This window comes from Helianthus annuus, chromosome 14 (assembly GCF_002127325.2).
Source record: "Helianthus annuus cultivar XRQ/B chromosome 14, HanXRQr2.0-SUNRISE, whole genome shotgun sequence".
NCBI lineage: Eukaryota > Viridiplantae > Streptophyta > Magnoliopsida > Asterales > Asteraceae > Helianthus > Helianthus annuus.
The window spans coordinates 16542886-16569486 of NC_035446.2; positions in this window are offsets into that span (position 1 = coordinate 16542886).

Below are 26601 nucleotides of genomic sequence, written 5' to 3' on the forward strand. Positions count from 1 at the left end.
AGCTTAGAACTCTAAGTTATGCTCAACCTAAAATTCAATAAAAATCTCTAAAAATCCCAAAATATTCTTATATATCAGTGGGTATAAAGTTTGATATAAAAATTTGGGTTTAGATAGGTTATATACTAATTACGCTAATTAATTACTAGGAAAGCTTCTAATTACGCTAATGAACATAACTCTTAATCTAGACCTCAAACTGATGTCAAATTTTGGGTACAAGTTTATAATTCAGTAACTAAGATGTCTACTCTTTTACATTTTCAAAAATCACATTTTAAAGACATTTGGGCATAATGGTCAACATAAGAGCATTTCACGGAAACTTGCATAATAATTAGACAACTCGTGAAGCAAGCCGTATAATCACATAGGGTTATACTAACATGTTACTAGGTCCAAAAGAAGCTCTAAGGAAATCCTAAACTTGACTAAAACGGGTCAGAACTGAAAGTCAAAGCGAAAGTCAAACTATGCGACTTTCGGTTCCAAACCGGGTCTAAACCGAAAATTGTCGAGTTGAACATGTTGGGACATGTTCTTACTTTAGTTACCAAGTTATATTAATGATCAAACAGGTTGCATGCATCCTACATTGCTAATTATGAGTTAAATTGGATTTAAGCATTCTGTTGACTTTTTAAAGTATACTTTGACTCGACAATTAACATGGTTAGAGTGGGAATCTGGAAATACCCTTTTAAGGGTTTGTTACCCACATAATTACCTACTTATAGGTATTTTTAATTCGAGATTTGACTGAGTAATTATGGACTAATCTCGAAGTCAAACCTTAATTACGACGGTTTGACTTTTAGCTAATTAACTAAGCTAAAATGGATTAAGGGAGGTTAAGGACACTTACAAGAGTCCTAATTACTGCTAGAGATCACTAAGAAAGTTGCTTGCTGTCCAGAGAGCTCCAGAGAAGCCTTGAATAAAAGTTCCAAGTCAGCAAGACTAATGTTCACCACCCAAGCTCCTTATATAGTGAACCTTGAAGTCCAAGATCATGCCAAGATAGCCTAGAATGGTTACAAGATCAACCCATGTGTTCCTAATAGGCTAAATACTGCCTAGCAAGTCCCTGGTTTCGAAAACCATGCTCATTAGTCGGTGTAACAGGCTGAACAGGCAGCTGTCCATTTTCTGCTGCCAGTGACAGGCTTACGGACCGTAAGCCTATGCTCTTGCGGTCCGTATGCAGCTCTTGCGGACTGTATGCTGAAATGGTTGCGGTCCGTAACCGACCTTTACTGAAATCGCCCAGGTATGCACCTTACGGACCGTAAGCTTAAAGCCATGCGGTCCGTAACCGATGGCTAGAAGCCAAAAATTTTACAAACTTCCAAATCTTGACCATGCAACTTTATAAGTCCGAGTGCTATGCCATCTTTTTTAGTTGTGGGCCCTTCTTGCTCAGCCATTGCATGCTTGCATGCCCCTTACATGTTTTTGTATCCATGTGAGAGTTTAAAGTTGACGGAAATACCAAGAACAAGTCTTGGATTCTCATAATAGTTGAACAAGTTTAATTAACTACTTCCAACTCCCATTAGACTAGGATTTAATCCAGAATTTTCTTGTAGTAACATTCCTAATAATCCAATTTCCATATAAAAGATGGAACTTTATTTATTTAGAAGACAACCGGTTAATATATCAGATGTTTATCAAACGATTTAAGGATCTTGGGATTTATAAATTTGGTTCGCTCAGAGGTGTTTTAATAACATGTCGCCCTTGGGTCGTTCAGAGGTATTTTTAATAACATGATGCCCTCTTTAAAATCCTACCATACATCTTTTTATTTGATCCGGGTTCCTGACACGTTTGTCTCTCATGACACGTGTCTTTATTTTATTGAGCAGGAATTTTCGAGGTGTTACAGTAGGAAACTTGTGCTTACAATACAATACCCACAAAAACGAGAACCCGAAACAAAGAAACTCAACAAAAACAACTTAGAGTAAAATTTCTACATTAAAACTCAACCAATCCTCCCGTGTAAAGGAAACACCTTTGGACCAAGTTTTTAATCACAAGAACCCTAGCGTTATAACTTCCTCCATAATTCTCGAAACCGAAGGGATATTTTTCTACAAAGATCGCCTCGTTTCTGTTGCGCCATATGCTCCATTGCACTATAGACCATGGCCTAAACGACATTTCTCCATGCCTTTGAGCCACCCAGAATATCACACATATTCCAGAGATCCTCAACGTGAAAAATAAAGAAAAAGGGAACGCGCCACCATTGACACATGACCTGCCATACCGTTTGCGAGAAGTGACAACATGTGAACATGTGCATAGTTGTCTCTGGACAATCCTTACATAACCTGCAAGCCGTATCCTGAACAATGATCTTACGAGCCCGAAGAGAATCGGCCGTCAGGAAATGATTAAGTCGTGCTATCCATGCCACGAAGCAAACCTTCTTGGGGACCCAAGAGTTCCACGCAAAGGTTAGAAGGGGCTGAAAATTGCCTTGGTCCACCATAAAAGCCTTGAGATATTTAACAATGAACTGCCCAAATTATGTAAAGCCCACCCCAAAAGAAGATGTGCCTTAATTTTTCAGGCCGTTTAATAACTTAAACGGGAGCACGGAACAAGGAGAAAAAAATACGTTGGGAGCGAATTCAAAAACAATTTTGATTAACGTAATTCTTCACAAAATCGATAATTTTTTAGCTTTCCAAACAAACAACCGAATTCAGAATTTTTCATCAACAGAATCCCAATTTTTTTTTACCAAATTCATGTTTCCCCCCACCGGAAGCCAAGAAGAGGTTTCCATATTCTCCATTTTTAAGTGATCCACCCGGATTCTAAAGTCTTGACATTTGCCAAGATTTATCTTGAGACCCGATACAAAATAAAAGCATCTTAGAATACTCCTTAGCAAAAGTGTATTCCTACAATTCCTTCCCCATGAGTAATACGTCATTGGCAAAGATCAAATGAGACAATAAAGGGACATTATTTGACACTTTTACCCCGTCAAACACTCCATTCGAACAAGCTTTCTTCATAATGCAAGTTAAACCCTCCATAACAATAAGGTGAAATAGGATCCCCTTGTCTTAGACCTCTTGTGCAAACAAATTCACTTGTAGACGAACTGTTAACGAGTTGCAGACCTACCCGAAGAGAGAATAGTTGATATCCACTTAATCTACTTCCTTGGAAAGCCCATTTTCTATAAATAGAATACAAATACTTCCAACATAGAGAATGGTAAGGGTTTTCAATATCAACTTTGAAAAAATAGCTTTGCATTTAGTCCTCGTCATCCAAGCAATAACCTCGTTTACAATCAAAGGGCCATCAAGAATGCTCCAGTTTGAAAGAAAAGCCATTTGTTCTTCCGAAACTAAACCCCAATCACCCTTTTTAACCGATTGGCCAAAACCTTTGAGAGAAGCTTGTTTATACACCCCACGAGGCTAATGGACCTATAGTCCGAGACCTGATGCGGGTCTTTAAATTTAGAAATAAGAGCATTGAAATCCGATAGGCATCCCTCCGATATAGACTCTCGCTCATGGAATTCATTAAAAATTCTTTGGAAATCAAATTTAAGATGAGTCCAACGACGTTTAATGATAGTAAAATTAAACGCATCAGGGCTTAGAGCCCTATCCACCTCACAATCCCACACCTCCCACTCAATTTTCATAAGAGAAAACGGAGCTACCAATCCATTACCATCACCTTCCGAGATACCCGCAATTGGAGAACATAACAAAGTTGATTGTAAGTTACATGGTTTGGTAAACTTATGAGCAAAAATAACCCGCCACCTCATCCTTAAGAATCATCAGGTTCGTTTTCCTCTGGTCATTGAGCATAAGACCGGCAATTCTATTAGAAGATTTATTAATTTTAATGATCGTATAGATGTAAGACGTGTTTTTGTCCCCGTCCATGGCCCACTTAACCCGATATTTTTTCTTCGAGTCCATAGCTTTAAGCCATTCAGCCTCCAAAATATCTTCCCTAATGGCTGCCCTAAACGAACATTCATCGTCCTGAGAGTCCTTGACTTGGCGGTTCGCTCTAGTCGTCCATAGTCCGCTTCCTTTTCTAATCTGCGTCAACCCAAACTTTTATCCTTTTCTTCATCCAGCTAAGCTTAGCTTGGTAGCTAAAGCCAAGTCAGCCCTTCCATCAAAAACAAAAGAGGCACAAAAGGTATTGGCATAATCTTCAAACCCTAAAAGTTCAAGCCAGAAGTTGAAGAAACATATGGGGCTATGGCCAAAATCAGATTACGATACTTTCAGGAGAATCGGGAAATGGTCTGACATTCTTCTATTGAGAACAAACATTGTTACCGCTGGCCATAAGCTAAAACGTTCCCTGCACATCAAGAACTGATCAAGCTTACTCAACTTCTTCCCCGCATCCCCCATGTAGGTGAAATCGATTGCCCCCATAGTGTATTCACAAAATTCACCAACTTCTATAAACAAGTTAAAAACCGCCACATGGGAAGCAACAAATTTCGAGTTCATCTTCTCCTCAGAGGTACGAACATCACCAAAGTCTGGGCATCGAACTTTTTAGAGCAAGTATCTCTTCCTAATTAACTCTTCTAGCAGCCCCATCGTTTGGGGCATGCACGTTTACCACGCTAACAGCTTCCCCCAGCCATTAATAACCCAAAAGACAACCAGAAAATGTCTGGATTTATAAACACTAGATTTAGTAAATGAACCTGGATCCCACATAGGAATCAAGCCTCAGACCTACCAATCAGATTAACCACTTCGAAACCAAAACTCGAACGACCCCAGAGGTTACTTAGCAGATACAGAGGCTGATCCTCTGAATTGCAACAAATTGAACACCGTTAGAAGTGTTTAAGCCTCTAACCCACCCTACCTTTCCATCGACCCTAACACTTCTGACATTAACTAACATACAATTCATTGACCCCCTCCAACCTCGCCTTCAGCCCTGATTTCCGAATCAACCAAACTTTTCAAATTCATTCAACATAACTCCCATTTACCACCAACCTCTAAAGTGGCGTCGATCTCCACCATGATGTTCAAATCAGTATCCGCATGCTCATCAGAATCTACATCATCAATCGACGACTCATCACACGAGGAGACAACTTCTGCTTCTTGCAAGGTGCTCTGAATGTAACGCTTCGCATATTTGTACTTTCCCGATTTAGCAAGAATTGTTGTACTTTCTATTCTCAGACACTTGTATTCTCATTGTACTCTATTTTGTTTCAATCTGTAATCCGAGACAATTGATCATAATGAAAATGCAAGTCTTTTAATCATATTCATGTTAAACTTACGTGCAAACTTTTACTCATAATTCACATTTTGAACGCTATGTTATGCATGATTCTTGGTTTCACGATACACATTGATGCTCGTTACTCGAAAAACCGATTAAACACATAAATTAACCAAACTTGAAACTTAAAATATTGGAAAAGGGTCCACACCAAACTCACGGATCTGCAGATCCACACAAACCTGCAGATCCGCACCAAAGTCCATTCGTCCGAAATGTTTGGAAACCCTAATTTTCACTCGAAGCCTATAAATAGGCACACTACTCCACCACACAATTCGCCCACTTTCTTGCAAACACTCTCAAGCTCTCTTTGGCGATCAGAGCCTGCTGTAAGGGTACTTCTTTCATTTTCAATTACATTTCATTACATTTTCTTGCATTTTTTTTCATGAATTATTCAACTTTTCACAAACCCTCTAGATTTAAGTTATCTCAAGGATGGTTTCCACTAGTTTTGCTTGGGCAAACTGCTGTGGAGCATCACACGTGCGAGATTGAATTAATATTTATAAAATCTAAACATTTTACAACTTATTCATAATGTGACAACTCGTATTTCAAACCTCTTCTTATACTTTGATTTAACCTATATGAACTCTACTTGGTTATGCTATTTGTGATTTTAAATGGAATGTATGTTTTATTTGGTTATGTGAATGTGTGTTTTGAATGTATATATATTGTAACCGCACAACAATAATCCAATCGCACAAGCTATTGGACTTTAGTGCCAGACCATCCTCGGCCCACATCTTTTGTAATCGAACCAAGGGGCAGCCCATGTAAAGGGTTCGGCCCACTCCTCTTATATGAATACAAACACCTTTTGTGTCACACCCCAACCAATGGCGGAAACATCGGGATGAGACGAAGTGTGAAGATTGCTCGAGACATCATAACGCTATTTGTGACAATAATTTAATAATCCAAATTTCATTTCCAAACTTCAAGTAGTCATCAATACAAGATCCCAAATAACAACAAGTTTAATCAAAATAACAAACCAACATAACCAAAATTCGATACAACATATTAAACCTAACGTCTAAAGTGTGTATCTAGGCATCGTGCTACCTCTTTCATTTCATCATCATCAACCTGTAACATGTTTAAAATACAATTCAATGCAAAAGCAAAGGCGAGTATACAAGTTTGGTACATACATAGCATAAGATAAAAGTGTGAACAATTCCTCATAGCAAGCATGCGATTCAAGATAAACATTAAATATGGCATGTGTATAACATATCAAACCAAGAAAACGCAATATGCTCAAGACATAACCTCAAGTTTACGGGCGGGTCGTTAATCCTATAGCGCTACATATGTCAAGGTTTGGCTCGTACGAAGTTAATGATAAGTTCAACACATAAGAATAACCCAAGTTTAAAGTATCAAGTCATCACGTATACAAGCATGTTATAGGAACGTTCATGTGTTTAATAAAGTGTTCATGTGTAAGTTAATAGGTAAATATGTTACACCCCAAAAGTGGTAAAAGTAAAAAGGGGGAAATACGAGTATACTCACATTGGTTGCGTATGAGAATTTCTTGTGACGCACAAGTAAAGATTGAGAAATCCAAGATAACGAATGAACGGTTACCCTATACGTTAGAATATCACATAATGTTTCGTTAATATTTGTAGGTTTACGATATAGCTACAAGTTAATTATTTTTTTTTACCAATCCTCCTTTTAATATTTTTGGATTATAAAAGGAATTAATATAAATTATTTAGGTTATTAAATAATAATAAAAAAATTGTTGCTGATTATAATTGGTTAACATGTCTTATTATAATCTAAGCCTTTCAAAAAATAAAGTAAAAGAAAATTGATTATCATCTTCTACAAAACAAAACTAACAGTTTTCTTTTAATTCATTCCTACCATTCTTAACAGTTTATCACTAGACATAATTTTAAACATGAAAATTTCCATTTTATTCAATTGTGGAGGTTTAACAGTACAAGTGCTAAACGAAAGGAGAATAGGACTAGCAGGCAAAGAAGAGAATATATACCGAACGATATAAGGGCCGCGGTTTTCCGGTCGTCATCTCCGAGTCTCCGGTGCAATTCGGACGGCTCGGGTGAACTCCGGTGACGACTAGCCTTCTCCGACGTGTTTGTTATCGTTCCCGCGAGTGAAGTAACGATGAGAAGGTGGCGAAACGTATCGTGGCTTTGTCACGGTTCCGGTTGTCATCTCCTCCGTAAAAGAACGAACACGTAAAGAACCTCCGCGGTTTCTCCGAGCCTGAACCGAGATTCGAACTTGAACCGAATCCGAACCGAAGCTTGAGTCAAATGGAAGCCGGTTGTTGTCGATGTGGCTCCGTCTCCAACATCATCACTGCGTCATCATCATCACCGTCAGGTCATCGTCACCTCCGTCACCACTCCGTCGCCGGCTCCGTTGAGCACCTCCACCGCCGTCATCCTCTTTGCAGGAACCACCACCACCCTCAACACCGGTGGTTGGCCGTTCGTCTAGCAGAGAGAGAGAGAGAGAGCTGCTTGTTTCAGGTATGTGTGGTGGCGGCCGGAATCTGTTCGAGGGAGTGAGGAGACGAGCGAAAGTGAGGAGGGGTTGTTTTGAGAGGACGATGTTGTTCTGGGTGTCGTTTAGGGTAGTAGAAGGGTGTGCACCTCTTTTAAATGATACCGAGTCCCGAGCAATTGCGATTAAAGGCAAAAAAAAAAAAAAAAACGAAGGTGGGACTTTTCTTGGGCGGCAAACTGGTTTTCAAAAGGATTTTAATTGTGGCAAAAGTTTAAGGTTCAAAAGGAAGCTTCTTACTGACAGCAATGGGATGGTGATTTAATTTGAGAATTTAGGCTTTTGGCCAAAAAGGCCCCTCAAGTTTAAAGATTAATTAACTAGGTTAGCTTGTTTTACCTTCAAGCTAACTTTAAATCCTACCGGGCTAACTAGATTATTATTATTATTATTATTATTATTTCTATAAAAACAAACAAAACTTTTTATCGTAATATTAATTAATTTAGTCAATTAAATAAAATATGATAGATAAATAACCATATTTATAAACGACTTAAACTAGGGTAAAAACTCTTTCAACGATTATTCACTTTGCGAAAAAGAAATTCTGAGGTTACAAAGATTAGGATTCGGATTTCAAAACGGGTCAGATTTCTGGATATCTGTTTTGGCGGATGTTACAGTCTCCCCTCCTTTAGGAAATTTCGTCCCGAAATTTATTCAAGAGCCAGACTCGAAAGGGTTTTTTTGGCAAACCGAAGAGGATTGTTTAAAATTAAGGCTTTGGAGTTTGAGACAACAGAGAATAATCGAGGTGTAAGGGTGAATGATTGATCTAATTAACAATTATGAGTATAAGAATAGCATAAGTATCGGATTGACGAAAGTAGCGTGCCAAGAATGAAGTCTCGTCAGGGATAATCGGATATAATGCGTTTGTGAGTTGTTTAAAGTTTACGTGTTAGGTCTAAGTAGGTCTGCAAAACACTGAATTTCTCATGGCACGTTTTACGAAGATTTGGTAACATAGTGAAAAACACTTATATATAGGAAGTACCAACGGCGTATCCACCATGTTTTAACCATATTACGTCCATTTCGTATTCGGTGTCAAGTTACGTTCCGTGTCTTACCATACACAGTAGTACACTCTATGATTTTCATACGCCTATCACTATAATCCCGTGTGCACCCGCGATTATACTGATCGTCGCATGATCCGCATCGCTTGTACTAGTTGTGTACGAATCAGGGTGTACATAGATTTGAAAATAAAAAAAAAAAAAAATTGTACGTATAAGAATGTAGTATATAAGCAAGTCCATGCTTAAGTATGTGTGGGACCCACGTAAGCGAATCCCTCGGATTCCGCTCGCGTACGGGTACGAATGTATGAATCATGAGTATGAATGTAAGCATGAGCATAAGTATAAGTATAACGTGTATGAAAGGGGGGTATAAAATGTGAGTACAAACATGAGTTTAAGTATAAACACAAAGCGTATGAGTATTACTACGAGTATAAGTGTGAACATAAGATGTATGAGCATAGACATGAACGCGAATATAGGTGTAAAACATGAAGGTTTAAATATGAACAAGATATGTATGTATGAATATAAGTGTAAACAAAGTTGTATAAGTGTATTTGAAAACATAAAATGTATGAACATGAATATGAATATGAATGTAGTATAAACATGAATGTAAGTACAACGTAAATGTATAATTGTGAGTGTATGTATAAACGTAAAACGTATAAATTTTGAATCGTGATTATAACATAAATGCGTAAGTGTGAACATAAGTGAAGGCATAAAATGTATAAGTATGGATGTAGGAAATAATGATTTTGTTTATAATATAGAATTAAAATACACGAGTTTATGCGCGTAAAAGATTTAAAAGTTTTGAGTATGAAAGAAAAAGTGAACGAGTGACACACGTGAAATTGTTGTGAGATATTGACTAAAACGTATAAAATGGTATGCAGATGTAGTTGTTTGCGTAAAACGTGAAGTTAAATAGATTGAGTTGTCATGAAATGCAGAATCTAGTTTGTGAATGTAAGGGAATATAAAACAGCTATTGGTTACATGAAACGTGCCTTGTAAAAAAAAAAGGATGGAAATGCTACCACGGTTTTAAAAGAGATTACATAACTTGAAAATTTGTCGGTCCTTATGAAGTTTCCTTGCCCACGTGTTTTGAAGTTAATTGACGTATCGAGTGAGGTTTTGAAAAGTTCTAGAGATTAATAAGTTTGCGCCGTTTTAAGTAACTTTGTATTAGAAAGTTTCGAAGTTTACGGATTTTCGTGAAAAGTTGATCCTTTAGAAAAAGGAATTTGGTATATGGACTTAGTGTTTGCTGAAAAAGCGTCTTTTAATAAAATGTTTTATTGCTTTTGAAAGAAGTTTTAGTAAATGTCGAATAATATTTGTAATATTTTATAAGTGTTTCAATAGTTATGTTGAATACAAAATTTTGTGGGCAATGGATTTGTTAGACCGACTAGGTTGACGAGTAGTATTTCGTGAAATTTTGAATATTGAGAGACAAGTGTCTACGGAAAAGTTAAAATTTCACGTGTGTAAGCTATATGAAATTATAGATTGTAGGATAAGAAGTTCATTCATTTAAACAATGCATTTTGAAATAATTAGGGATTTGACTAATGATAAACGATCGTGTTTACATAACATAGTCTATTAAAAGAAAGTATCGGTAACGACCACCTAGGTAAGGGAATCACCCCTAACCCATTGGTGAGGTCGTTGTAAGATGAGAAAAAGAAGCGGAGTTAATCGTCAAGGTAAGGAAATCACTCCTATCTCGACGATATGTTTCCACTTGTTGTTACAAAAAGAAAAAAAAATGTAAATAAAATTAGGAGAAAAATTGCATGCTAGTGATGTATAACCATATGAAAAGTAATAGTATGATGTATGCATAAAAGTGAAATCTCAAAACGGTTCAAAATTGACAAAAGATCGAAAATAATAAAGCGTGAGTTTGATGAAAGGAAACTCGGAGGGTTCCAAAACGGAACGTTGACTAACCAAAGTGGTCGAAAAATCTTTCGAGTTTGGGGAGCATGCTTTGGCCTAATAGATGGAATACTCTCGCCGACAAGTCGGTTAACGGTATTTACCCTTCCGGTTACTACATGCCCCAAATCAATCGAAATTTCGAGACTTGGCGGGATTTTTAAAAAATATCAAGGAGTGGAACTAGTCGACAAGGTGTGGGTTTCACCCCTGACTTGGCGATTTCGTATCCTAAGTGTGGTTGGTACTCGTCGGGTTAAAATTTAATTTCCACACTTTGACGAGAGTCCACTAGAATTTGAGATTTGAAATTTCCGTTAAGATGTGGATTTCACTCCTAACTTAATGGTGAATTTCGTGCGAAAATAGAATCAAGCGGGGTGAGAGTCGTTTACCAAATTGTGGGTTTCACGCCTATTTTGGTAAACTCGTCTCGTTCGTATAATATGAGTGTTTTCGAGTTTAAGAAAAAAAAATCGAGTAAAATGCCTTGTGAAAAGGCGTAGATTAAAGGAAATAGCGAACAAGTATAAGCACATAAAAGGCATGTTGAGAATAACACACAAAGAATAGATCAATAAATCAAAGTATCGACACATAGTAAACGAGTATTGACACATAAGAATAGCAATTCAAGTATTAACACACAAGCGACTTATATGTTTAAAAGTCAAGGCGAATAAATGAGAAGCGAGTAAAATAGCATGCAAGTAGTTTCAAGCGATACACGAGAATAAAGCTCTAAAACTATAGACTAGGTTAAAGCATTCCTACTTTTCCTAATTCCCTATAGTTATGGCTCTGATACCAATCTGTCACACCCCAACCAATGGCGGAAACATCGGGATGAGACGAAGTGTGAAGATTGCTCGAGACATCATAACGCTATTTGTGACAATAATTTAATAATCCAAATTTCATTTCCAAACTTCAAGTAGTCATCAATACAAGATCCCAAATAACAACAAGTTTAATCAAAATAACAAACCAACATAACCAAAATTCGATACAACATATTAAACCTAACGTCTAAAGTGTGTATCTAGGCATCGTGCTACCTCTTTCATTTCATCATCATCAACCTGTAACATGTTTAAAATACAATTCAATGCAAAAGCAAAGGCGAGTATACAAGTTTGGTACATACATAGCATAAGATAAAAGTGTGAACAATTCCTCATAGCAAGCATGCGATTCAAGATAAACATTAAATATGGCATGTGTATAACATATCAAACCAAGAAAACGCAATATGCTCAAGACATAACCTCAAGTTTACGGGCGGGTCGTTAATCCTATAGCGCTACATATGTCAAGGTTTGGCTCGTACGAAGTTAATGATAAGTTCAACACATAAGAATAACCCAAGTTTAAAGTATCAAGTCATCACGTATACAAGCATGTTATAGGAACGTTCATGTGTTTAATAAAGTGTTCATGTGTAAGTTAATAGGTAAATATGTTACACCCCAAAAGTGGTAAAAGTAAAAAGGGGGAAATACGAGTATACTCACATTGGTTGCGTATGAGAATTTCTTGTGACGCACAAGTAAAGATTGAGAAATCCAAGATAACGAATGAACGGTTACCCTATACGTTAGAATATCACATAATGTTTCGTTAATATTTGTAGGTTTACGATATAGCTACAAGTTAATTATTTTTTTTTACCAATCCTCCTTTTAATATTTTTGGATTATAAAAGGAATTAATATAAATTATTTAGGTTATTAAATAATAATAAAAAAATTGTTGCTGATTATAATTGGTTAACATGTCTTATTATAATCTAAGCCTTTCAAAAAATAAAGTAAAAGAAAATTGATTATCATCTTCTACAAAACAAAACTAACAGTTTTCTTTTAATTCATTCCTACCATTCTTAACAGTTTATCACTAGACATAATTTTAAACATGAAAATTTCCATTTTATTCAATTGTGGAGGTTTAACAGTACAAGTGCTAAACGAAAGGAGAATAGGACTAGCAGGCAAAGAAGAGAATATATACCGAACGATATAAGGGCCGCGGTTTTCCGGTCGTCATCTCCGAGTCTCCGGTGCAATTCGGACGGCTCGGGTGAACTCCGGTGACGACTAGCCTTCTCCGACGTGTTTGTTATCGTTCCCGCGAGTGAAGTAACGATGAGAAGGTGGCGAAACGTATCGTGGCTTTGTCACGGTTCCGGTTGTCATCTCCTCCGTAAAAGAACGAACACGTAAAGAACCTCCGCGGTTTCTCCGAGCCTGAACCGAGATTCGAACTTGAACCGAATCCGAACCGAAGCTTGAGTCAAATGGAAGCCGGTTGTTGTCGATGTGGCTCCGTCTCCAACATCATCACTGCGTCATCATCATCACCGTCAGGTCATCGTCACCTCCGTCACCACTCCGTCGCCGGCTCCGTTGAGCACCTCCACCGCCGTCATCCTCTTTGCAGGAACCACCACCACCCTCAACACCGGTGGTTGGCCGTTCGTCTAGCAGAGAGAGAGAGAGAGCTGCTTGTTTCAGGTATGTGTGGTGGCGGCCGGAATCTGTTCGAGGGAGTGAGGAGACGAGCGAAAGTGAGGAGGGGTTGTTTTGAGAGGACGATGTTGTTCTGGGTGTCGTTTAGGGTAGTAGAAGGGTGTGCACCTCTTTTAAATGATACCGAGTCCCGAGCAATTGCGATTAAAGGCAAAAAAAAAAAAAAAAAACGAAGGTGGGACTTTTCTTGGGCGGCAAACTGGTTTTCAAAAGGATTTTAATTGTGGCAAAAGTTTAAGGTTCAAAAGGAAGCTTCTTACTGACAGCAATGGGAAGGTGATTTAATTTGAGAATTTAGGCTTTTGGCCAAAAAGGCCCCTCAAGTTTAAAGATTAATTAACTAGGTTAGCTTGTTTTACCTTCAAGCTAACTTTAAATCCTACCGGGCTAACTAGATTATTATTATTATTATTATTATTTCTATAAAAACAAACAAAACTTTTTATCGTAATATTAATTAATTTAGTCAATTAAATAAAATATGATAGATAAATAACCATATTTATAAACGACTTAAACTAGGGTAAAAACTCTTTCAACGATTATTCACTTTGCGAAAAAGAAATTCTGAGGTTACAAAGATTAGGATTCGGATTTCAAAACGGGTCAGATTTCTGGATATCTGTTTTGGCGGATGTTACATTTTGTGAGGTTATGTTTCTCATTATTTGCAAACACTCAAAACACACCAAACCCTACTCTCTCTTTCTCTCCTCTTGAAGACGACGGCAAACATCCCCTTCTCTCGAAGCTTTCTTGTTCGGATCGTTCTTGCTATACATCCTAACCGGTTAGTGTTTCATGAGTATTGCTTTGTTAGATGATATTGTAATTTACATGTTTTCACACAACGATTTAGAGAGGATATATGATTGTTTATGATTGTACATCGTTAAGGTTGTTCATGTAGATTGATTCGCATGTGTATGATGTCTAGACTAACTTAGAGTCGATAATTATGTGATAATTGATCGGGAACCGAATGTATGATAACCGGCTGTGATATATTAATCATCGAATGAATTGTGGGGTTGTTATGTTGGTATGCATGCTAGTGATTAAGAACATGAATCATGTTAATACGTTTAAATGTTATGATTATTGTTCATGTTTTATTCATGATTAGGGTTCATAAGAATGTGATGTTGAAACTGTAATTTGATCGATTGAATGCTAAATGGAAACAGTTAGAACTGATTGATCAAATCAAAGATGTAACGGATTGAATGTTGACTGAATCGAATAATGGAAACAATATAACTGATTGCCATGATTTTAGGGATTTAGATAACCAATCGCACAAGTCACACGAAACATGTTTTGCACAAGCTTGAACCACACGAAACTCGTTTCGTGTAAGGGACTAATCGCACAAGTTGGGTACAAACCCCTAAAGCACAGGGTACCGTTTAGTTATACATGATCGCACAAGACTTGTGGATCGCACAAGAGAGTGATGATCGCACAAGGCTTAGGCCACACACAACACTTCGACTTCATATATGTATTTGGGCCGAAAGGCCAACCCAAATAGACTCCTAAAGCATGGGATTCCCGGGGAAATGGGAACGGTATTTATTAGCTATGACGAAACCTATACACACACCACAAATAGACTACATACCTTCGTCCTCGGTTTGGGAAGGACGCCAGGGCTTGACCTACAAATTCACTACATACCGTTGTCCTCGGTTTGGGAAGGGCACCTGCGCTAAACCTATGTGTTCTTATACACACCTATGTCCTCGGATTGGGAAGGACGCCTGCGCTAAACCTGCGTATCCCTATACGTACCTCTGTCCTCGGATTGGGAAGGACACCAGTATATGCACCTAGCCTAGTGGTTTATAACACGGGGTAGCCCCCACTGATCATGGTTTGGAAAACAAGGAAAGTTGGTTTACCATAGTGGCAACAAACTCTTAGTTCTTGAGAAACTACTTTAAAATAAATACCTACTATGAACTCGCTCCACTTTGTTGTTGACTCTTTGTTACATGCCTTGCAGGTCGTTAGGTATCTATGGAGCTTGCATGGGAGTGGGAAGAGTCGTTGTGGGACATGGACAGCTGTGTGCCATGCTAAACATTTGAAACGTTTAAACTTATGTTATGGTTTTAAACCTTATGCTTCCGCTTGCAACTTAAACTATGTTTTGCTTGGACACCAATTGTATTGTGTTGGATTTTATAAATTACTTACATGCTTGTTCAATATGATTGGTGGCTCTGATACTCCGCATTTGAAACGTTTAAACTTATGTTATGGTTTTAAACCTTATGCTTCCGCTTGCAACTTAAACTATGTTTTGCTTGGACACCAATTGTATTGTGTTGGATTTTATAAATTACTTACATGCTTGTTCAATATGATTGGTGGCTTGATCCTGGTCAATCACGCCTCCAAGCGGTGATACTCCTCATGTGGAATTTTGGGGGTGTGACAGATGATTTGGAGCTGGGAGCTGTTGTTTTCGCACTTAAGATATGGAGGCATTACCTGTACGGTACCAGGTGCACCATTTACACCGATCACAGGAGTCTCGAGCATATCTTCAAGCAAAAGGAGTTGAACATGCGACAACGTCGATGGGTCGAGCTCTTGAATGATTACGAATGCGAGATCAAGTACCATCCGGGCAAAGCCAATGTGGTGGCTGACGCCCTCAGTCGAAAGGAAACAAAACCTAAGCGTGTACGCGCGTTACAACTTACCATACAATCTAGTCTTCCTGCTCAGATACGAGATGCTCAGGTTGAAGCATTGAAATCAGAAAACATCCAGGCTAAGTCCCTGCGAGGATCGAGGAAACGGTTAGAACAAAAAGAAGATGGCGCTTACTACGTGACAGGGCGCATCTGGGTCCCACTCTATGGTAATCTACGTGAGCTTGTGATGGATGAAGCACACAAGTCTCGTTACTCAGTACATCCTGGTTCGGATAAGATGTACCACGATCTCAAAACTACATACTAGTGGCCTAGCATGAAAGCCCACATAGCAACTTACGTCAGCAAATGTTTAACTTGTGCGAGAGTCAAGGTTAAATACCAGAAACCATCAGGCCCACTTCAACAACCAGAGATCCCGAAATGGAAATGGGAGCAAATTTCCATGGATTTCGTTACTGACCTGCCTAGATCTCAGCGTGGAAATGACACTATTTGGGTGATAGTGGATCACTTAACCAAGTCTGCACACTTCTTGGCTATCAAAGAAACAGACAAGTTCTCCACTTTAGCAGACGTTTATTTAAAGGAAGTAGTTTCGAGGCATGGGGTGCCAACCTCCATCATATCTGATCGTGATGCGCGTTTTACTTCTGAATTATGGCAAGCTATGCACAAATCCTTTGGCTCACGTTTAGACATGAGCACCACTTATCATCCACAGACGGATGGACAGTCTGAGCGTGCCATCCAAACCCTTGAAGACATGCTTCGAGCATGCGTGATTGATTTTGGTAGCGGATGGGAAAAGCATCTCCCGTTAGTGGAGTTTTCATATAATAACAGTTACCACACCAGTATACAGGTCGCTCCGATTGAGGCATTGTACGGACGTAAATGCCGATCACCTCTCTGCTGGGCAGAAGTTGGCGACAGCCAAATCACTGGCCCAGAACTTGTGGTAGACACGACTGAGAAGATTTCTCAGATACGGCAACGAATGGTGGCAGCTCGTGACCGTCGGAAAAGCTACGCTGATAAACGCAGGAAACCACTCGAGTTTCAGGTTGGGGATCGAGTGCTACTCAAAGTCTCACCCTAGAAGGGTGTTGTTCGTTTTGGCAAACATGGCAAACTCAACCCGCGATATGTAGGACCTTTTGATATCATAGAGAAAATAGGCAAAGTGGCCTACAAACTGAACCTACCAGTAGAACTCAGTGGAGTTCACAACGTATTCTACATGTCGAATCTGAAGAAGTGTCTGTCAGATGAGACCCTCATAGTTCCTTTGAAGGAGCTCACTATCGACGATCAGCTGCGATTCGTCAAGGAACCAGTAGAGATTACTGACCGAGAAGTTAAGGTTCTCAAACATACCAGAATACCTCTTGTTCGAGTTCGTTGGAACTCCCATCGTGGCCCAGAATTTACCTGGGAACGAGAAGACCAGATGAAACACAAGTATCCCTAGTTGTTCGAGAACAACGAAACCACTACTGAGGCTGTAGGATCGTATTCTGACCCGTACGAGTCGTTCAGAGGCTTTCTCCTTGGTTTCAGGTGCGGAATAACAAGAAACTAAGGTAGAAATAGCACACAGATCACTTTAACTACTTGTTTTATTGATTTGACGCTGATTACACTTCAAATCTCGCACCGGCAGCACTTCGGCATGATTTCTACAACCGTTACAACTAAGATCGCTCATAGGGCTATATATAGTGTACTGGGATCGCTTATTGGACATGGTCCAATGAGCGGTTCATACACTTATCACATGAGCGGTCCAGACTATTTGACACAAGAGCGGTCCAGGTTGTTTGCCGTTCGAGCAGTTCAGCCCACTAACCGTTCGAGCGGTTCAGCTCCTAACCGTTCGAGTGGTTCAGCCCATTAATGACCTAATGAGCGATCCAGCTTGCCTAATTCTATACAATCACTATTTCTCGTATTTCGTTCATTTTACAATCAATCCTATTCTAAGACTCGAACGAAGATGTAGTCGACAGACAACTGCACCAACAGACTCCCCCTTGAATGTTGACGGAATCTTCAGTGAGAGTCTTCAACATGACATTCTCGGATATAGCTTGGTCTTCTTCAGAAATTCTGCCTGGATCTTTCTTTCTTTGGCTATAACTTTCATCAGACTCCCCTTATCATCCAGCTAGGATAGTCGTTTGGGATTTGTTACCACCAAAGAAATTATCTCCTGGCTTCTCTCTGTTCAGCTCATCATCTGCATCATCTGCATACATCTCAAACACTCTATCACAAACCAATAGTATAGTGATTCAATTTAATGAATCAACTAAACATTTGAGAATTTTTACAATTTAAACACTGATTACAAATTTGAAACATTTCGATTTCTAATTCAAATTAATGAATCATTTTAAATATTTCAAATGACTTAACCAACCTATCTGTTCATCAAGTTTAGCCTTTGAGATTTTGAAAATCAGCTCTTCACCATCAGTTGTCGAAAATCTTTTTGGATTTTTGAAAATATGAAACATAAATGCAAAGACAGAAATTTAATTGCAAAACAAACATATTTTTGTGAATTTGTGCAAGAGGATCATATCAGTTTTTGAGACACATCACAAACACCGTTAAGCTTCTAATCGTTTTAAATTCTAAACGATTCACGTTGATTGACGATATATTTGTCCTCTTAAATTTTTATACAATTTTCAATCTATTCAGGATACTATTTAGGTATTTTATGAACTTAGTTCAATTCATGTGTCCCACCTCTTGAATATACTCCCGTATCCAGAATCCCAATATTCAGTCTTACAGGTATGAACACTACAATGATGTCTGTACATAAATTAGGGGAAAGATGCGAGAACTGAGGGATCTCAGGTCAGAACTTCCGTTCAGCAGAGAGATATCAGCTTCGACTTAGCAGTGTGTCCCCTTTAGAGGATCTTTTCAGCTACAACAGATGATTATCAATTTTATTGTCTAATCAACTGAGGGCTTTATGCTATATTTCAAGCATTTTGTGGAAAGTATTAGCCAAGGACTAGGTCAGAACTACCGTTCAGCAGAAGTCCCGGAATAATACCCCAGACATCATAGAGTATAAACACCTAGTATATCAGAATACGAGACCTTTCAAACGAGATTTCAGGGGTTACCTATATATCCAAGTAGTGTTCCCCACAAATTTCACAAGTTTGAAATTTTAGGTTTATATCCCGAATAAATTTACTAAATGTACAAAAACCTATCGTCACATCATCAGTGAGACCGTTTATCACATTTGACATTACATTTCTTTAGCGTGCTGTGATAGTTCACTGATTTACAATCATTTCCTCTTTTTCACAACAAAACTCATTTTTAAATTTTTCAATGTTTTTGACATTTTCAAATTTTCTAAATTTTTTTTTTAAATTTTTCTCCCCCTAAAATCAAAATATGTTTCAATTTTGATTTTCTAGGAAAATTTGAAACAAACTGTACAAACTTGACAACATGATGAGAATCACTTCAATTCTCCATCCACATGGCGTAAACAATCAGAACTCCCCCTCACAACAAACTATTTTCCCATTGTGATCTCAAAACACTTAAGTTTGTTTTAATCAAAATGGTTTTTACCAAACAGTTTAGGTACGGGGTTACTTCATCATCTTGTTTTCTACACAAAAATAAGAAAATCCAAGTACAAGTTAATGTCCTTGATTTACCATTTGCAGTCCAGAATCCTCTGTACCACTTGTAAAACATTCACACACACAACCAAACCTCTTTACCGTTTGCATGATTGACGTTACCGAATAAAATTCAAGAAAGATGCCGATTCATGATCCACGATACCATCTTGGGATCTCCGGCAATTCCTGCAAAATCTTCAAACACAGATTTAAAAAGATGCCGATTCATGCTCCACGCTTACAAACCTGGGAGCTCCGGCAAGTCAGGTTTTTTCTATTTGAATAGTTTCACCCAAGCCTGACCAGCCTTGGGTGATTTTGAATTCTTGTTCAACAATGGTGGAAATTTTTTCTCATCTATTGTTAAACTAGAATTCTCGACCTTTACCTCAACACATGGCTCCTCTGGCTTTACCATTCCAGAATCATTGCCTGAATGTGACTTGTCTGACTTTAATAAGTCAGATTCATCACCGACATGTGGCTCCTTTGTTCCCGAAGAAACAGATTCATCGCCAGGAAGTGAAAACTTCACTTTCTTCTTCTTCTTATCCTCTTTAGTCCTCAGATTTGCATCTGACGAATTCGGTTTTCTTGACTTTGCATCCGAGGGAGTTGATTCATCAGAACTTATATTCTTTCCAACGGATGAACCTGAGGACAAAATCTTTTTGAGATATTCTCTCGCTTTCTTTCTCTTTTTCCTCAGTCGATCTTTCTGCCCCTGAGAAAGCTTCACTTTTGTTTCTTGAACTTTAGTTTCTTTGACCTTCTGTTCTCTGACGTTTTGGCCCGAAGCTTTCAATTCTATGGGCTTGACAACGACTGGTATCTTCTTTGCCATTTTCTGAGAATTTGCCCTCAATCTTTCATGCGATCTCCTTGGGCAATCTCGGGCAATGTGACCTTTGATGTTGCAGTTAAAGCACCTCCTGGTCTCATAACTCCAGTATTGGCAGTTAACAGCAATGTGTCCGTGATATCCGCAGCTGTAACACACTCTGTTATCGTACCGTATACCACCTTTACACCAAACGCTCAGATCATAGCATTGTCTGGCTTGGTGATATTCCTTCCTCAAGTTTGCTGGATTTGGCTTTTGAGCACTGTAGTCTGTCCTGCATCCAACAATTTTTGAATTTTCATTTTCTACTTTTCGTAATTTTTCTTTTTGATTGGATGATCGTACTGATGAGTTTTTTTCTTCATTTTTAAATTTTTGTTTCTATTCTACACTCTTCTTCACAGGTTTTTTGCTTAGAGCATTCTCCCTTTTCAGTCGAGTGCAAAACAGTTTTCTGAAATTTTCCTCTTAATTTTGAAATTGTTTTCTTTTTCTTAATTTCAGCATCAGACTCTGTCTCAGACTCATCTGCTGAATAAAATTTTTCATTTTCATCATCAGTTTTCTCATCACAATCTTCAACTTTGACTTTGTCAAAGTTTGTAACATTTTCACTTATCGGAACTGAATTGATTGGTTTTGGACAGGGAAAATTCAAACTGTCATATTTAGTCACAAAACCTATCAATTTCTTCTCAAGTTCATCAATTTTGTTCCTCGAATTCTCAGCTTCACTTTCAAGTTGAGATATTCTCCCAAAATGAGACTTGATAGTTTTTTCATTATCATTCTTCAAATTTTCAAGAACAGATTTTTCATTTATCAAAACTTTTATCTGTTCCTGAAATTTTGATTCATTCGCTCTCAGATTCTTGTTTTCAAGCTTAATCCAGAAATCTAAATCTTCTGAAGATTTCTGTTTGTTCTCAAGCTCTTTTTCCAACTTTTTGATTTTCTTTTGAGCGCTTTCACCTTCTTTTTCAAGTTCGATAATTTTCTGAAGATGGGAATTTATCATCTTCTGTTTTTCAATGTTGTTTTTACTGAATACATTTCTCCCATCTTCAAGAATTTTCACTTGCCCTTCAAATTCTTGATTTTTCAAAGTCAATCTGTTAAAACCAACCAACAGTTTGTCATTTTCAGCTTTCAACTTCTCACAATTTTCTTTTAAAATAAGAATTTGATTTTCAGCAACGTGCTTCTCGTCTTTCAACTTTTTGACTTCAGATGCCAAACTTGCCATGTCTTTCACAAGTTTGTCATTATCAGTCTTGACGTTATCGCATCTTGAGCACAATGTTTCATTCTTCACCGATTCTTCAGCTTTTGAAGTTTCTTCTTCCTTTACTATGAATGTACCTTCACAGAACATTTTAACGAAATCAAGAGGATTTCCATTATTATCAAAATAACAACCTCTCTTAAAATCGTATTTCATCACATGTTTTGCCCTGATACATTTAGTAACCCTTTTGTGCATCTCTTCAATCACATCTGAACTCAGATCTAGCACATTATACTCTAAAGCCTTGATCAATTCTTTCTTTTTCTTTCTAACTTCAAGTTCATGAGCTTTAAGTTTGCTGAAGAATTGATTTAGAGATAGTTTTGAAAAATTTGAGTCCTCTCTTAAATTCTTCAAACATTCACCCCATTCAATCGGTAATGCATCTGCAAATCTCTCCAATTTCTCAACATTTGACGGATATATCTCATGATCTTTCATATAATTCAGTAAAACACTATATCGGTCTTTAAGATCATCCAACGTTTCGTCTTTCAGACACACAAAATATTTGAACCTTTTTGCCCAACCATCTTTGCTCACTTTTCTATACCCCTCATCTAGAAATCCGTGATTCCAATCATTAAATCTTTCGAAATAATAGTTCTCCTGTTCATCAAACATCATTGCCATATTTCGCAAAAATCCCACACGTGTTTGTTGACAAATAAGCGAGCTAAGTGTGATGAAAAGCGGACCAATCAACAATTGAACACAAAAGCGAACTAATTGGGCCAAATAAGCGAACTAAGATGAACCAAATAAGCGATCCAGTCTAATTGTCCGAATAAGCGATCCAAATAAGTCCAAATAAGCGGTCCAGATATGATGCTATACGAGCGGTCCAGAAGTGTCCGAATAAGCGATCCAGAATCTGTACGATCGAGCGATCCACAACTCGTCCGAATGAGCGATTCAAGAACTGTCCGTTCGAGCGGTTCAAGCTATGTTCGAACGAGCGGTCCACATTCAATTCCAATTTTGACCCACTTAAACTTTGAATTTTGATTCGAAACTTTCTAGGGTTTATCTCGATACTATTGCACACAATCTATGAAAAATTGAGTGAATTCCGACCGTGAAATCTTCTCGAATCAGAAAAAGAAGGTGTAGAAGTAAGAAAAAGTGATAAAATCCGGCTAATTTCTGTAGAGAACCTCCTCCTGAGCTCTGATACCAATTGTAGGATCGTATTCTGACCCGTACGAGTCGTTCAGAGGCTTTCTCCTTGGTTTCAGGTGCGGAATAACAAGAAACTAAGGTAGAAATAGCACACAGATCACTTTAACTACTTGTTTTATTGATTTGACGCTGATTACACTTCAAATCTCGCACCGGCAGCACTTCGGCACGATTTCTCCAACCGTTACAACTAAGATCGCTCATAGGGCTATATATAGTGTACTGGGATCGCTTATTGGACATGGTCCAATGAGCGGTTCATACACTTATCACATGAGCGGTCCAGACTATTTGACACAAGAGCGGTCCAGGTTGTTTGCCGTTCGAGCGGTTCAGCCCACTAACCGTTCGAGCGGTTCAGCTCCTAACTGTTCGAGTGGTTCAGCCCATTAATGACCTAATGAGCGGTCCAGCTTGCCTAATTCTATACAATCACTATTTCTCGTATTTCGTTCATTTTACAATCAATCCTATTCTAAGACTCGAACGAAGATGTAGTCGACAGACAACTGCACCAACAGACTCCCCCTTGAATGTTGACGGAATCTTCAGTGAGAATCTTCAACATGACATTCTCGGATATAGCTTGGTCTTCTTCAGAAATTCTGCCTGGATCTTTCTTTCTTTGGCTATAACTTTCATCAGACTCCCCCTATCATCCAGCTAGGATAGTCGTCTGGGATTTGTTACCACCAAAGAAATTATCTCCTGGCTTCTCTCTGTTCAGCTCATCATCTGTGACAACTCGTATTTCAAACCTCTTCTTATACTTTGATGTAACCTGTATGAACTCTACTTGGTTATGCTATATGTGATTTTAAATGGAATGTATGTTTTATTTGGTTATGTGAATGTGTGTTTTGAATGTATGTATATTGTAATCGCACAACAATAATCCAATCGCACAAGCTATTGGACTTTAGTGCCACACCATCCTCGGCCCACATCTTTTCTAATCGAACCAAGGGGCAGCCCATGTAAAGGGTTCGGCCCACTCCTCTTATTTGAATACAAACACCTTTTGTGAGGTTATGTTTCTCATTATTTGCAAACACTCAAAACACACCAAACCCTACTCTCTCTTTCTCTCCTCTTGAAGCCGACGGCAAACATCCCCTTCTCTCGAAGCTTTCTTGTTCGGGTCGTTCTTGCTTTACATCCTAACCGGTTAGTGTTTCATGAGTATTGCTTTATTAGATGATATTGTAATTTACATGTTTTCACACAATGATTTAGAGAGGATATATGATTGTTTATGATTGTTTATGATTGTACACATCCTTAAGGTTGTTCATGTAGATTGATTCGCTTGTGTATGATGTCTAGACTAACTTAGAGTCGATAATTATGTGATAATTGATCGGGAACCGAATGTATGATAACCGGTTGTGATATGTTAATCATCGAATGAATTGTGGGGTTGTTATGTTGGTATGCATGCTAGTGATTAAGAACATGAATCATGTTAATATGTTTAAATGTTATGATTATTGTTCATGTTTTATTCATGATTAGGGTTCATAAGAATGTGATGTTGAAACTGTAATTTGATCGATTGAATGCTAAATGGAAACTGTTATAACCGATTGATAAAATCAAAGACGTAACGGATTGAATGTTTGTTGGTGCATACATCTGTTGACTTCGTCTTGTATCGAGTCTTAGACTAGATTGTATAGATCAGGACACGTTTTACGAGAAAATAGGAAGATTTGGAGTGTTAGAAGCTGATTTCGCTCGAAGGAGTGATTTCGCCCAAAACGGTTTCGAGCGAAATCACAAACTGTTAATTCCGCTCCAACTGTCTTTGTATCATTCCGAGTGGAATCAAGCTACTATAAATAGGTCACTATGAGCGTAATCAAGTATCGAGTTCACGGATTCCATACCGAAGTGTTGCCGGTGTGAAGACTGATTGTAATCGTTGTTAGATTAATCAGATTAGTGTTAAAAGTGTATTGCAAGCTGTTTCTACCTTTGTTTCTTGTTTTCCGCACCTGAAACAAAGTAAAACTCCTCTGAATGAGTCATTCAGATCAGTCGCACGATCCTACAATTGGTATCAGAGCCAGTTGGAGGAGTTCTGCAGTTTACAGCCCAATTTCATTGAAATTTCTCGTTTCTACACCTTCTTCCATCATTTCAGAAAGTTTTAACGGTCAAAACTGGTTAAAATTTTCACAGACTGTATAAAATTGAGCATTAACAAACCCTTGAAAGTTTCACAGCTAAAATCGACCTAAAAATGGACAAAATGGATCCCCGATTCCGCTCGAACGGAAATTGTCTGATTTCGCCTGAGAAAGTGTGATTCCGCTCCAAAGTCTATCTAATTCCGCTCCAGGAGACCATTTTTGTGATTTCGCTTCAAATATGGTGTTGATTTCGCTTCAAGAGTGTTCTGATTTCGCTCCAGACTGCAAAATTTGAGATTTCGCTCCAAACTGATTGCTATTTCCGCTCCAGACAACCAAAGCTTCTGATTTCGCTCCAGTATATTTTTTGATTTCGCTCTAGTGTACAAATTATTAGATTTCGCTCGAAACTTCTTGTGGTGATTTTGCTCCAAACTTCAGATAATGATTCCACTCAAGAGTGTACTGTTTGCTATTCCGCTCGAAACTACATCTGGGTTATTCCGCTCGAAAGCATCTGTTTTTAAAATTTGTGATACTGAAAAATGGATAACGATTTCTACAACGCTTTTGCTACTCCGTCTACTCCAGCTATCATTGCTCAGGCCATGAATTTAGAAAACGAGACAGGAACTACTCAAAAACCTCCGAAACTGATGAGCATTGAAGAGTATTACGGTTGGAAAGACAGATTCGAAAATTGGGTTCAAGCTAACCATCTTAGATCATGGGAGTGCATTCTGAAGAAATATGTATTACCATGTACTGATCTGCAAGTTAAGAAAGCGATATCAGAGTTTACAGTTCAAGAACGGGATATGTACAAAGCCGAGAAAATGATGATCAGTCTATTACAACAAGCCATAAAAGAAGACATCTTCATATTGCTTCAGCATGACAAAACTTCAAAGTCTATTTGGGATGCTCTACGTGTGAAATTTGAGGGTAGTGAGAACATGATTAAGAGCAAGAAAGCATTGCTTAAGAAAGAGTGTGATCTGTTTACAAGTTTACCCGGTGAAGATACGAAGAAGCTCATTGAACGATGCTGTCATTTAGTGCGATCCATGTCTATGCTAAGTATAAAAAAGGATCGTGAAGAGTGGGTAGACAAGTTGGCGGATGCGTTACCGCAAAAAGAGTGGGGAACCTATTTGATGATTCTGAAGAACACTGGGGTTTATGATAGATTGACTATTTCTCAGTTTATTGAGAAGATTGAAATTCAGGATTTGGAACAACAAAAGATCGCGAGGATGAATAATCCAAGTGGTCAACAGGATGTAAAAATGTACTACAAAGGTAGTGTTCTGGAAGCCGAGAGAAGTCCAAAAATCCAGACTGCATTTAGTGCTGGGGATTCAACATAAAAGGTTGATCAGAGTTCAAACA